A 13,340-nucleotide genomic window follows, 5' to 3' on the forward strand; every position below is an offset into this window, starting at 1 on the left:
AAGCATACCCTGAGTATAAATTATAGGAATACAATAAAATTCCATTCCTATACTTAGGGTGCATGAATATAAAGTTACGATAACTAATAATAATATTTAATGGGTAACAGACCATATGTTTAGGTGTAATAGGTGAAGTACAAAATTCCTTTAGCAACCACAACATGGAGTTATTTATAATCATATTTTTATGTGTTAAGGAGATTTTCATGAAGTGCATACTAATTAGCTCCCAATAATCTTTCCATTTTGCGATATATGACCAATCTATTAATAAAGTAATAACTTTTATAATAGAAGAGATAATATATAAATTAAAGTCTGGAAAAGAAATACCCCCTTGAGACCAGCTATTAGTATGTTTCTTTAATGCAATCCTAGGTCTATTAGGTGCCCATAAGAAATTTAACATTAGTGTATTCAGTTTCTTGATAGTTATTTTTGTAGGTGAAAGTATTATTGATTGTATTAAGTATAAAATCTTGGGGAATATTATCATTTTAATAATTGTAAGTCTCTCCTCCATAGTAAAAACATATTATTCCAGGTATTAAAAAGATTTTGTATATTAAGAAAACAGGTATTATAGTTATTATATATAATAGATTTAATATCTTTAGATAGTATTATACCTAAATAAGTTATCTGACCTGAGTTGGGTACATATTTAGTAAAATCACTAATGAGAGTATTTTTCGTGTATATATAGGTAGTATTTTAGTTTTTCTTCATTGAATATTAAACCAGAAATACTTTTAAAATTCATCATTTTATCAAATAAAGACTGCATAGAAGAATTAGATCCTACTGATGTAATTAGAACATCATCTGCAAAAAGTTGAATTTTTGATGTTGTATTTTCTTCTATTTCAAAACCCTCTATGTCAGTACTGTTTCTAATCAAATTAGCCCAAGGCTCCATTACTAAAGTGAATAATAGTGGAGAAAGTGGACATCCTTGCTTTGTACCTTTAAGAATGGGTATTTTTTGTGAAACATACGTTCCTACCTTAATATAAGCCAGCGTTCCTTTGTATAAATGCTCAATTAAATTTACAAATGCATCAGAGAAATTTGTGCTTTTCAGTAAGGTAAACAGATAGTCCCAACTTACTGAATCAAATGCTGAACCTATATTAAGACTAATAAGTGTTAAATCTTTCTTTTTCCTATTTGCAAAATCAATTAATGTTAAAGTTCTTCTTATATTATCAAAAGTATTTCTATTTACAATGAAGCCCGTCTGATCTATATCTATAATGCCGGGGATAATTGTCTTCAATCTATCAGCAAAAATACTCATAAACATTTTATAATCAACATTAAGTAATGAGATGGGTCGATATGAAGAACATCTAGTTGGATCTTTATTAGGTTTTAGAATTGGTGAAATAAATGTATATTGCCAAGATGGGGGGGTTATTAACTCAGTTTGGGCCAGAATAAAACCTTATGTATTAATGAATATGTAGTTTTAGAAAGGATTTTATATATCTCTGGTATAATACCATCATTACCCGGTGCTTTGTTTGATTTAAGCTTATTTATTTGTGTAATAACTTCTGTATATGAAATACTCTTGTCCAATAGTTTAATCTGTTGTTTATTAAGCTTTTATTCATGTTTGTGGTTATAAACTCCTTTATTTTATCTTTAGGTTCCATGTTAATGTTGTTATGGTTAATCTTGTGAAAGTGATTTCTAAATTCGTCCAGTATTTCTGGTATACTAGAAATATTCTTCTTTTCCTTAGAGAAAAGATTTCTTTGATATGGTTTTGTTTATTCAATCTTTTGTTTTATTTTTAAGTCTATGTAAGTATTTGGGGCTTATTGAATAAGACAAAAACTTGTATTTCTCTAAAGTTATTTTAACTTTATGAGTTAAAATTTCTTTGTATTTCTCATTTAGTTTGTTTATTTCTTCAATAACTTTCTTGTCCATAATATTTTCTTTATTATTATGCTTATAAGAGTCCAGTTTACTTTGAATATCTAACAATTCCTTATCCCAAGATTTCCTTTTGTTATTATACCATCTGATACTTTGTCCATATAGATATGATTTTAAGGCATCCCAAACATAGACAATGGAGACTTCAGGAGTATTATTTATGTCTAGAAAATGTTGTACTTCTGAAAGTATATATTCTTTATAGTCTTTTAGCTGAGTTAAGTATGCTGGTATCCTTTTGATCTGAACATTATGAGTATTTTTATCATGAATTCAAAAACAATTGAGTTATGATCAGATATAGGACATGAAATGATTTTGGAATTAATTAAATCTGTTACCATCTGGTTAGAAATAAAGACCCTATCTATTTTTGAATAAGTTTTGTATCTGTTAGAAAAAAGGTGTATGGTAATGATTTTGACTCTATCTGATTATTAATATCATTCAAATGATAAGAATTAGCAAAATCATTTAAATGTTTTGCATTAGATGTAATTCTTCTTTTCTTTATAGTGGTAGTATCACTTTCATGTAGTATACAATTAAAATCACCAGCTAAAATAATATCCCCTATAGAGAATGATATGATCTTATCAATATGATGTTTCACTGTATTAATACCAATTCCAGGTATCCAATATACATTAATTAAAGTGTAAGTCTTCCCATTAATTTGTATTGTAACCATACAAAACATTCCTTTGTCATCCTGATAAGACTTAATGGTTTTAGGAATGGGCATACTTTTATTCCATAAAATAGCCACTCCTCTTTTTTTCTGAGTGTGCTCTGAACTAACCAATACTGTATACTTATTAGTAGCTAGTTTATCAATATCTTTTTTCAAGAGATGGGTTTCTTGCAGGAAGACTAGATTGGCCTTGTGTAGACTAATGTATCTTATTAGGCTTGCCCTTTTACACGGATTATTCAATCCATTAATGTTTAAAGAAATTCCTTTTAAAGATGTCATTTGGCATTTTTAAAACTCAAGAATCTTATGATCGAAATAACAAATAACCAGATAAATAATGTTACATCTCCTCTTTTAGGTGTACCTTTAAATATAGCTGTATTTATTAAATCTCTTATGGGATTTTGTATAGGATTCAATTTTGTTTGTAGTGACAATGAGTGTACAAAATATATTGTGGATGTCAAAACTATATACATATAACAATGAACAAGTGAAAATAATGTAAGGATTAAACCTTGCATCCTGCCTGGAGTTGAAAACTCCAACTTAGAGCAGTATTTACTACTCAAGTTAACCCCCTACCCTAAGCAGCAGTACCTCAGCTACCACCTTATCAATTTAATACTAGTTATATTTAACTGAGGTTAACAGTTTTCAATTCAATTATCTATCAAGACAAAACTACACATTTGGTAAAACAGCATCATATAAACTAAAATAAACTTTTTTTTTTTTTTTTTTTTAAAACTGTTCATACTATTATATAGATCTATGTAATATATAACACTTGTATTCTAATAGCATTCAAATAATCTTAATGTTAGAAATCAAGAGGAGAGAAAATTATGTTCTAACATTCATTTAAATCAAAAACTTTGGCTAATATGATTCAGACATTACATGCATTAAGATGCATCTATTTTCTGTCATGTGAATTCTATCAACAGCTTCCAAAAAATCTTGAATTGTTTGTATATGAGCATTTACTTAAACTCATTATTGTCAATAGAGTAAAATATTGTATTCATAAAAATTATTATAAATCATATTGCATAGTTATGCAGATTCTCAGAAACACCTGCGTTATTACCTAAAAAAAAAAAAAAAAAAGCCATCACACACATAAACACAGACACACACACATACATATACACCCACACATATACACACACACACACACACACACACACACACACACACACACACACACACACACACACACACATACATATACACATACACATACACATATATACATACATACACACACACACACACACACACACACACACACACACACACACACACACACATACATATATATATATATATATATATATATATATCTGATCTCACTGAGTTGTGTCTTTGTAGAGCACAATCCTACTTGCTGTCCCTAGAATAAATCTGTCTGCTTTATACAAAATAATGCACAGCAAACACATATTAGTAACCAGATTTTACAATCATGCTAACCTACTGCTTTAAAATATATCACATGACATTTCTTCCAGAATAGAGTTATAAGATTATTTATGCTTGTCAATCAGATGAATTAAATGAGTTATAGTAAAGTATATGTTTGGGACACAAGTTTTTAACACAGATTATTGTGCTACTGTTAAGTAGATTTTCAAAAACATTTAAATAAATGTTTCATTTTCTATGCCTTCTAAAATAAGATATTTACTTGCTACAAGAAACTATATCATCTAAACTCATCATAACTGACATATTTTATGAATAGAGTATTTTTCCTGAATCTGTGGTATGTCAGTGTGATAACCTTGTCAATGTTTATACCAACTACTTTCAGTTTCTCTGTGAAAATTCTGTGAGTGAAGCTTCTGAGGAAACTCATGGACACTATGCATGAGACAGCCCACATCCCAGATTGTCTCCCTTAACATTTTGGCGGGAAACTTATTAAAACTTGTGGCAAACATTCATTTTGTCAATAGAGTAAAATATTGTATTCATAGAAATTATTATAAATCATATTAGATAGTTATGCAGATTCTCAGAAAAAAAAGCCATCACACTCACACACGCACACACACATACATACACACACACACACACACACACACACACACACACACACACACACACACACACACACATATATATATATATCTGATCTCACTGAGTTGTGCCTTTGTAGAGCACTGTCCTACTTGCTGTCCCTAGAATAAATATGTCTGCTTTATACAAAATAATGCACAGCAAACACATATTGGTAACCAGATTTTACAATCATGCTAACCTACTGCTTTAAAATATATCACATGACATTTCTTCCAGAATAGAGTTATAAGATTATTTATGTTTGTCAATCAGATGAATTAAATGAGTTATAGTAAAGTATATGTTTGGAACACAAATTTTAACACAGATTATTATGCTGCTGTTAAGTAGATTTTCAAAAACATTTAAATAAATGTTTCATTTTTATGCCTTCTAAAATAAGACATTTACTTACTACAAGAAACTACATCATTTAAACTCATTATAACTGACATATTTTATGAACAGAGTATTTTTCCTGAATCTGTGGTGTGTCAGTGTGATAACCTTGTCAATGTTTATACTAACTGCTTTCAGTTTCTCTGTGAGAATTCTGTGATTTGAAGATTCTGAGGTAACTCAAGGACATTGTGCATAAGACAGCCCACATCCCAGATTGTCTCTCTTAACATTTTGGCGGGAAACTTATTAAAAACTAGTGACAAACATTCATTTAGCAGTGTAAATGCATCTAAACATGACAGAACCTCCACAATGTATTCCACAGATCATCACAGCCTCTAAGCAAGTGAAATTAAACTCAAAATTACCAACAAGTAATAAAACTCAGCATTCTTCTCCCAACTCAATTTTCATACAAATCCTATTATTCACTGTGCCCACACAGTCAAAAGCATTTCTATATATTAATAAAGAAAAGAAAAGAGAGTAGAAAATAAAAAGCAGTGAGGCAGAAATAAAAAAATGTAAGAGAAAGCTGTAAGAAGTATATACAATGGAATGTTACTTACTGTTTATATTAATAGAGTTAAAAATAAAACATATTATTTACTCTTATTTAGTTCTGATTATTATTAGTTAAAGCATGACAGATTATTTACAAACAAGCATAAGCAGTATAATCAAGAAAGTATAATTAGAAATAGCATTTGAAGAACTTATAAACTTTTACAAGAAATAAATATGTTATTATTCTATTAATGATATTTTCATTGCTGTTCTCTCCCTGCCCTCCCCGACCCTTTACCCACTACATAATCTAAATAGAATGTCATTGTTTAAACAAAGAAAATAATAAAAGAAGAAGGAAAAAAAGGTAAAGATAAAAAAATGTATCAAATTACTAACCTTACTTTTTCAGAAAGAAAAACAAATCGAGTCACAGCCTGCCATTAAATCCTCAGGCATTTTGACTGGTTATGAAACAAAACATTTCTTTGCACATAGAGAATAACTTTGATTAAATCTTTTCCAAAATATTTGTGGCTTTCTGGAAATGCAGGAACTATATTCAAAAGATTAATAATGAACTAAAATGATGAGAGAGAAAAAAAACATATAACAAATCATTTGTTTTTAGTCTCTTCTTCTTCTCTGAAGTCTTCCAGGAAGCTTCAGTTGCCAATCTCTTTAATGAAGAACTAGCCCATTCCATTTCTTCTATTTTATCCAAAATCCTTTTTCTTTGACAAACAGTAAAGCAGAGTCTAAATCATCAAGACCTTAGGACCATCAGGAAGGAAGATTTTAAGCTTGGCAGGAAACAGAAGGTATGTTTTAAACTGTGCTTTTAAGCTCCCTTATTAGTGGCAGAAAAACTTTTCTTTTAGCAATTACCATGGAAGAATAGTCATTGTCAAAACGCACAGTTGTCTCATTAAACTTAACAGGAGCTTTAGCCCAAGCAGATTTAAGAACCATCTCTTTATCAAAGATGATAGAAATCTAACTATAACTGATCTAGGATAGTTTTTGTTAGAGTTAGTATTAGCTATAGATCTATGTGCTCTTTCGATACCAAAAGAGAATGCTTCTGGTAAATCTAAAGTTTTAGGGAGCCATGTTGTTAAAAAGAAGTAATATTGTTACCTTCAATATTTTCTGGCAGTCCAAAAATCCTAATGTTATTGCCTAGATCTATTTTCCAGGTCATCCAGCTTTGTTTGTAAATGTGTATTTTGTTTCAGCAGAAACTCAATGTTGATTTCCTGTTCTTGTATTTTATTTTCCATGTCATTCACAGCTTCTTCTATGCCTGTCATCTGGATCTTCTGTTGTTGCAGGTCCATATGTAACAAGTCTATTTGTTTTGTAGTTTTTCTATGAAAGTGTCTATTTTAGTATCCATTTTATCCATCTTAGCAGTAAGTTGCTGGACTATAATTATCAGAGACTGAAGTTCTTTCTTGATGCTGGAGTCTTGAGAATTTGTCTTACTGGAACTCATTTCAGACTGATAAACTGACAGGAAAATTTCCAAAGTAATTTCTGACAGGAATATTATTACGATTTCCTTTCTTTTTTAGATATAGTTCAAGAACTATATAAAACAAACATATTTAGAAAGAAAATTACTTCAAGAATTAATTTTTTAAGTAATTAATTCCTGTCAATGTAATGAAATTGGTGGAGCTGAAGAAATCTGCTGCTATCCTGTGTTCATCCTTGGCCACGCCCCCATGTCTGTAAATTTTTGACAGCATAGTTACCTACATTTGTCATTCTGCTAAGGTAAAAGTATGGGATATCCATGTGTTGGTGAGTGCTTAACAGCATAGATCTCTATGGTAATCAGACTGCAAATGTAAGTGTATAGAGACATTTATGTATTTATGAACATTTGACAGAATGGCTCGCTATAGCAGTCATTAAGCATGTAATAGTACGGAGATATTTCATCAGCATTTGGCAGCATTACTCTACAGAAGTCATTCAGCAATCTAGAAGTATGGAGTTATTTGGCTGTTTGTGAGCATTTTACACTATGGCTGTCTACAGCAATCATCCAGCCAAAGTAAGTGTATGGAGACATTTATGAATTTTTTAGTATTTTAGAGCATGTTACCAGATGTAAGAGTAGGGAGATGTTTTTGAATTTGTGTGCATTTAACATCAAAGGTCTCTGCAACAATGATTTCAGCCCAACATCTACTACTGAGTCTTGCAATTTTTTGAGACTTAAGAGGCATGTGGCCTGTCTACTTTCATCCTTACTTTACATAACAAGTTGCTTATTGGCCCTTAAACATTAGTTTACTTCTTTTACCTTCTTTATAGTTTTTGACTGCATTGTCTGCAGATATGAACCTCCACATCTGTAATTCCTTAATTTCCTTAGGGTTATTGCTCCATATATTTATAGCCTTGTCTCTGAAAAATGTTTTCATGTATAACCTATGGCTCTGGACCAATATTTCTACTATATTTAGATTAGAATATTTAGTTGCATACAGCCATTGCTTTTAAGCATGTTTTGGTCTTGGATTTTCTCTGCCTTGAGATAATGCACTATTTCTTGGATATTCCATCTATATCAAGCTCCATTAGTGTCTCTACACATTTGTTCTGTCATACATAAGTTCATAAGATCACAGGTGGATATGGTGGATACTAGGCTAACTGCCCTAAAGGGTAATTTTAAGCTTAGCTAATAATCCTACTATGATTGTGATGATGTGAGGTAGTCCCAGCTGTGCCAGGGGAGTAGGGCAGTGCATGTGTAACATATGCCAGTATAGTTAGCTGGAGTTTTGTAAAGAATTATATGTCATTTCAATAATAAACTGATTTGTACATATGCTTGTGCTAAAAATGTTCATATGTGTGTATTAGGCTAATGGCCCTGGAGCCTTTACAAGCCTAGCCTATAGGATTACCCTGGCATCATGCCACCTGATCTTAGTTCCTACTGCCTCTGTCAAGTAGATCCACTGGAGTGATCCCTGGGGTGAATTTTTTATAGGTTCATAGTTATATTTGTAAAGTTGCTTGTGCTAAAAATGTATCAACAGTGGGTCAAGCTGGACAGAAAAGAAATATACATGTATGTCAAACTGTATTGCTGTAACTGATGAACAGTATACATTTTAACAGAGGATACTGGAAAGGAAGGAAAGAAGTTAAAATTTGGCTAACAGAGGTCCCTGCATTTCATGTAGATAAGTTAAATCCCAAATTCGAAAAAGTAAATCCATGGTTAAGATGATCCTCGGTTTGTTTTGAAGAAGTGTGCTGAGGTAGTTGTGTCAAAAGATGAATGAGCATGGTTCATCTCTCTTGTGAAGCTCCTGTGGATTCATAGCAGTAGCTATTTGCTTGACTGTATTATTTTATTTTTTATTTTATTTTACATTTGTTGACCGGGCTAGTCCAACTGGATACATGTCCATTTTCAGTAGAGGCCCGAGGAGTTAAGCGCCAAAGCTAGGACAATGCAATTAACAATGCAATTAACATGAGATAGATAAAACAAAAAAAGCTATTTACAGTATGTATAACAGGTTATACAGAATACAGGCATAATAAAGGATGCAAGTACAATCTATAGTTTACAATGCAGAAATACAGGCATAATAAAGGAATGCAAATACAATCAAGGTTTTCAAGAGATAATTAGTAACATCGTTTAATAAGGAAGGAGTTGCTTTTAATGTGTTAATGGGTTTGGAAGATCAGAGTATATTAGGACAGTTAGACTAGTCAGGTTTAGAGCATGGGCATAACCAATGAGTTTTGAGGAGTACTTTCAATTTGTTTTTAAAACAGGGTAGTGAAGGAAGTGTGGAGAGTTCATTTGGAAGGAGGTTCCAGGCTTTTCCAACTATATTAGAAAAAAGGGAGTCACCAGCTTTATTGTTTGTTTTAGTTGTATGTATTAGATGTTTCTGAGAAGACCTTAAGGATTCCAGGTTTTTATAGGGAGTGATTAGTGTGGAAAGAATAGGTGTTTTAGACGGTTTGTAAAGAGTGCTGTGGGCTATAGTTAGCTGATGAAATTTAATTAGATTTTGTAGTTCAAGCCATCCTAGCTGCTTTAAATTGAGGCAGTGATGGGTTCTAAATGGGTTGCCTGTTGCAAATCTGGTAATGTTATTGTAGGACATATCCAATTTGTTAATATTATTTTTTGATAGGTTAGTAAAAATAGGTGAGGCATAGAGAAGAGAAGAGATAAGATGAGTGTGTGCTATTGTGGTTCGAGCTGAAGGTAGGAGAAAGGATTTTATCCTATAGATGGAGCCTAGCATTTTGTTGACAGTTTTTATGGTATTGTTAATATGGATATCAAAGTTGAGATTATTGTCAATGGTGACTCCTAATAGTTTGGTGGTTGGTTCAGGGGATATAATGGTTTTATTGGTAGAGTTAACTGAGAAATCTAATAGGGGGGATTTCTTAGTAGGAGAGAAAAGAAGGAGTTTAGTCTTTTTGGGATTTAGGAGAAGGCATCTATGTGTGAACCATTTCCAACTGTGTTAAATACTTGTTGAGTAAGATAGAGAAGTTCAGAGGAGGAGGGGGCTGAGCATATCAGTGTAGAGTCATCCGCATATTGTATGCATGTAGCTTGGGGGATGGCAAGGTGGAGGTCATTGATGAATATGGAAAAAAGTAGAGGTCCAAGGATGGACCCTTGTGGGACTCCAAGTTTGACAGACAGGTGAGTAGAGAGAGACTTGTGCCATAGTGCGGCCTGTTGTCTTTTATCCAGGTAAGACTGGAACCATTTTATGGAGGATGTATCTAGTGACAAGGATTTCAGTGTAGTGATGAGAATTTGGTGATTTACCATGTCAAAAGCTTTAGACAGGTCAATGAATAGGGCTGAAGAGAGTTTGTTAAGGTTGCGGTTGTTGTTGATACAGTCTGTGAAGGAAAGAAGGGCAGTAGTAGTGCTATGTAAAGGTCTAAAACCATGTTGACAGTTGGCTAGTAGGTTATTTTGTATTAGATATAGATAGACTGTATATATGGAAAACTATATACTCTTATTCAGTTGTGAAATATCTTGCAATGCTCTACCAGGTTCTTATCTACTCTCATTGTATATTCTGTGCACCTGTATTTTTAACCAAAAGAGGGAATATCTTCTTATTGTATGCCAACATCTGTAAAGTCTACCATCTGTATGCTACTACTCTGTAATGTCTCTCTTGTAAATTTTTCTTCTGTCTGTAAACTTATGGAGTTTTTCTCCCCAGGACTGTACTGAAAATGGACACTTGTTGTCCAGTCGGATTATCCTGGCAAACAAATGTTAAATAAAAATAAATAAATAAATAAAATAAAGATCAGCCCAGCTAAACTTAAGAAAAATATCCTGAAATTAAATTACTTGGCTTAGGCTATAAAGATTTTATCTCACAGGTCTGAATGCAGCCAGAGATACAATGTCTGTGAAAAGCCTGGGCTGGGATCCTGCTCTATTGTCCTTAGTGGTGAACTAATTGCTACCCTGAAGTGTTGGAATTGTTTTACAGTTTACAGATACTGTAGTAAACATTAGCTAAATTTCTATGCATGTATTGTTACACAGCAGTGCCAGATCTTGGGCTCAGTTTCTAGTGAAAGGGTAGTGTGGGAATCACAGAGTCAGGTGACCAGATATGATGTCATTCTGTAGCCAGCACTGAAATTGTATTTGAATACTAGTAAGAGATGTGAGGAATGCATTCTGTTTTTGGACATGACAAGACACTCATCCACTTTCATCTTTCCTTGCTCTAGTAAGTAACTAGGGAACAGTAATTCTTCAGTCAGTTAAAAAATATAATGAGATTAGCGAGACCTTGTTTTTTTCTGTATCTGTCTGTCTTTCCATCTGTGTTTTTTTTTACATTTTCTTTGATTGAAACTCTGGTATTTATTGTAAATAAATATTCAGAATTTCCATGTTTTTTCTTTATTATGTATTATTCAATATGTGGCTGGTGTTTTAAAAAATATTTAACAGTGAACATTCCCCACCAGTGTCAGTGTTGAGGATTGAGGCTTCTTGATCATTGGCCCAGAGGAATAATGTCACAATGATCAAACCCTGTACATCAATCCTGTGAGGTGAAGACCATAACCATTATGCTAAACCCTCACCCCATAGAGCCAGCCTCCATTCTGTCAATGTATTGTAAAATATGAAGTCTCCAGAACTGTAAGTTATACAAAACAATATTATATCAGTAAGTATACAAAACAAAAAATATTGTGATGTTTTCAGGTAGTCATACCTCTCCCCATGCATCCCTACTCTTCCTTGCTAACTCCTTGCAATTGTTTTCTGGCATTGTTATCCTCAGAAAGTCCATCTCCATTTTGATTCTATAAGTATCTTAACTGACATTGTGAAGATGTCCTTTTGAATTTTGCTGCACAGATGCATATCTTAGAAGTACATCTAATGTCATCTATACCTGATCACTCATCTAATTTCATAAAATATAATTTTTATATTTTTCCAGTTCACTTTCTTTGTTTACCTGTAAAGATCACTGTGATAACTATTCAGACATATGTTGTCACTTCAGTTATTGTTTTTAAGTAACTTATATCGACACTGAAGGGAGCTTAATCTAATAAATAAATCATGGGGTACAGTATTTATAGCTCCCCTTTCCTAAACTCCAGGTGCCATTTACTATTGCCCTCTGCCCATCACCTCTATGGCAGAGACAGGAGATAGCCCTGACTACATTACAAATGACACTGCATCAATTGCTGAATGACTGATGCTGACTCAGTTATCTTAGGGAAGGGAGGTAACATATTCCACTACATAGATAATACCCAGCAAAAGCTAAGTGTCAGACAAATGGTGTATAGAGACATGGATGATCACCCAACAGACAGCATGCTCACACACTGCAACTGGTTATATACACATGCAGAAATGTGAATGGGTGAAAGGGGCTGCCATTGTGGGACTACTACTCTTTCAGGTGACCATAGGGGTGACAGGAGTTAGGGCACCTCAATAACTGCCAAAATGATAGTCCTCCCACAGTGAAAGGGGAAATGAGGTGGGCAGGTAACAATGCACGCATATATGCATGCATACACACACACACACACACACACACACACACACACACACACACACACACACACACACACATGCAAATACCCACACACACACATTAACCTCTGTGCTATTAGCAGCCAGATTTTGACTCAGTATGCTATGGTAGGCCTCATTCCTTGGTTAGTTAAGCTATATATAAAAATAAGGTATGGGACTTAGCAATACATCTTGGTAAGATATGCATAAGTCAGCACATAGAGCTAGTACTTTTGCATATTACTTGTCTAGTGCAGAAAGCTATTGGCTTGTGAGACACGACCTTCCTATGATGAATCTACTCTGCAGTGTATCCTGTGTCCTAGTCATATGCACTGAAACTTTCTCTGTTATGATTTTTAAAGAAAGAAAGTAAACTTAAATGAAGTATCCATACTTTTATATTTCTCCATTGTTCTCACTTCTATTTCCATGAAAAATCTTTGACCTTTGCCAGTCCAATAGTACTTAAGCATCTTACCATGATTGTGACAAATAATATTCCATGTTTTTACCATTTCTGAGGTGGATCATATCAGGGCCAAATGCTTTGTCTGCCATTTGGTTTATGATTTCACTTTTAAAACTTGTTTTTGAAAGAATGACATG

The sequence above is a fragment of the Protopterus annectens genome, chromosome 2.part1 (assembly GCF_019279795.1).
Source record: "Protopterus annectens isolate FY-2018-M chromosome 2.part1, PAN1.0, whole genome shotgun sequence".
Taxonomy (NCBI): domain Eukaryota; kingdom Metazoa; phylum Chordata; order Ceratodontiformes; family Protopteridae; genus Protopterus; species Protopterus annectens.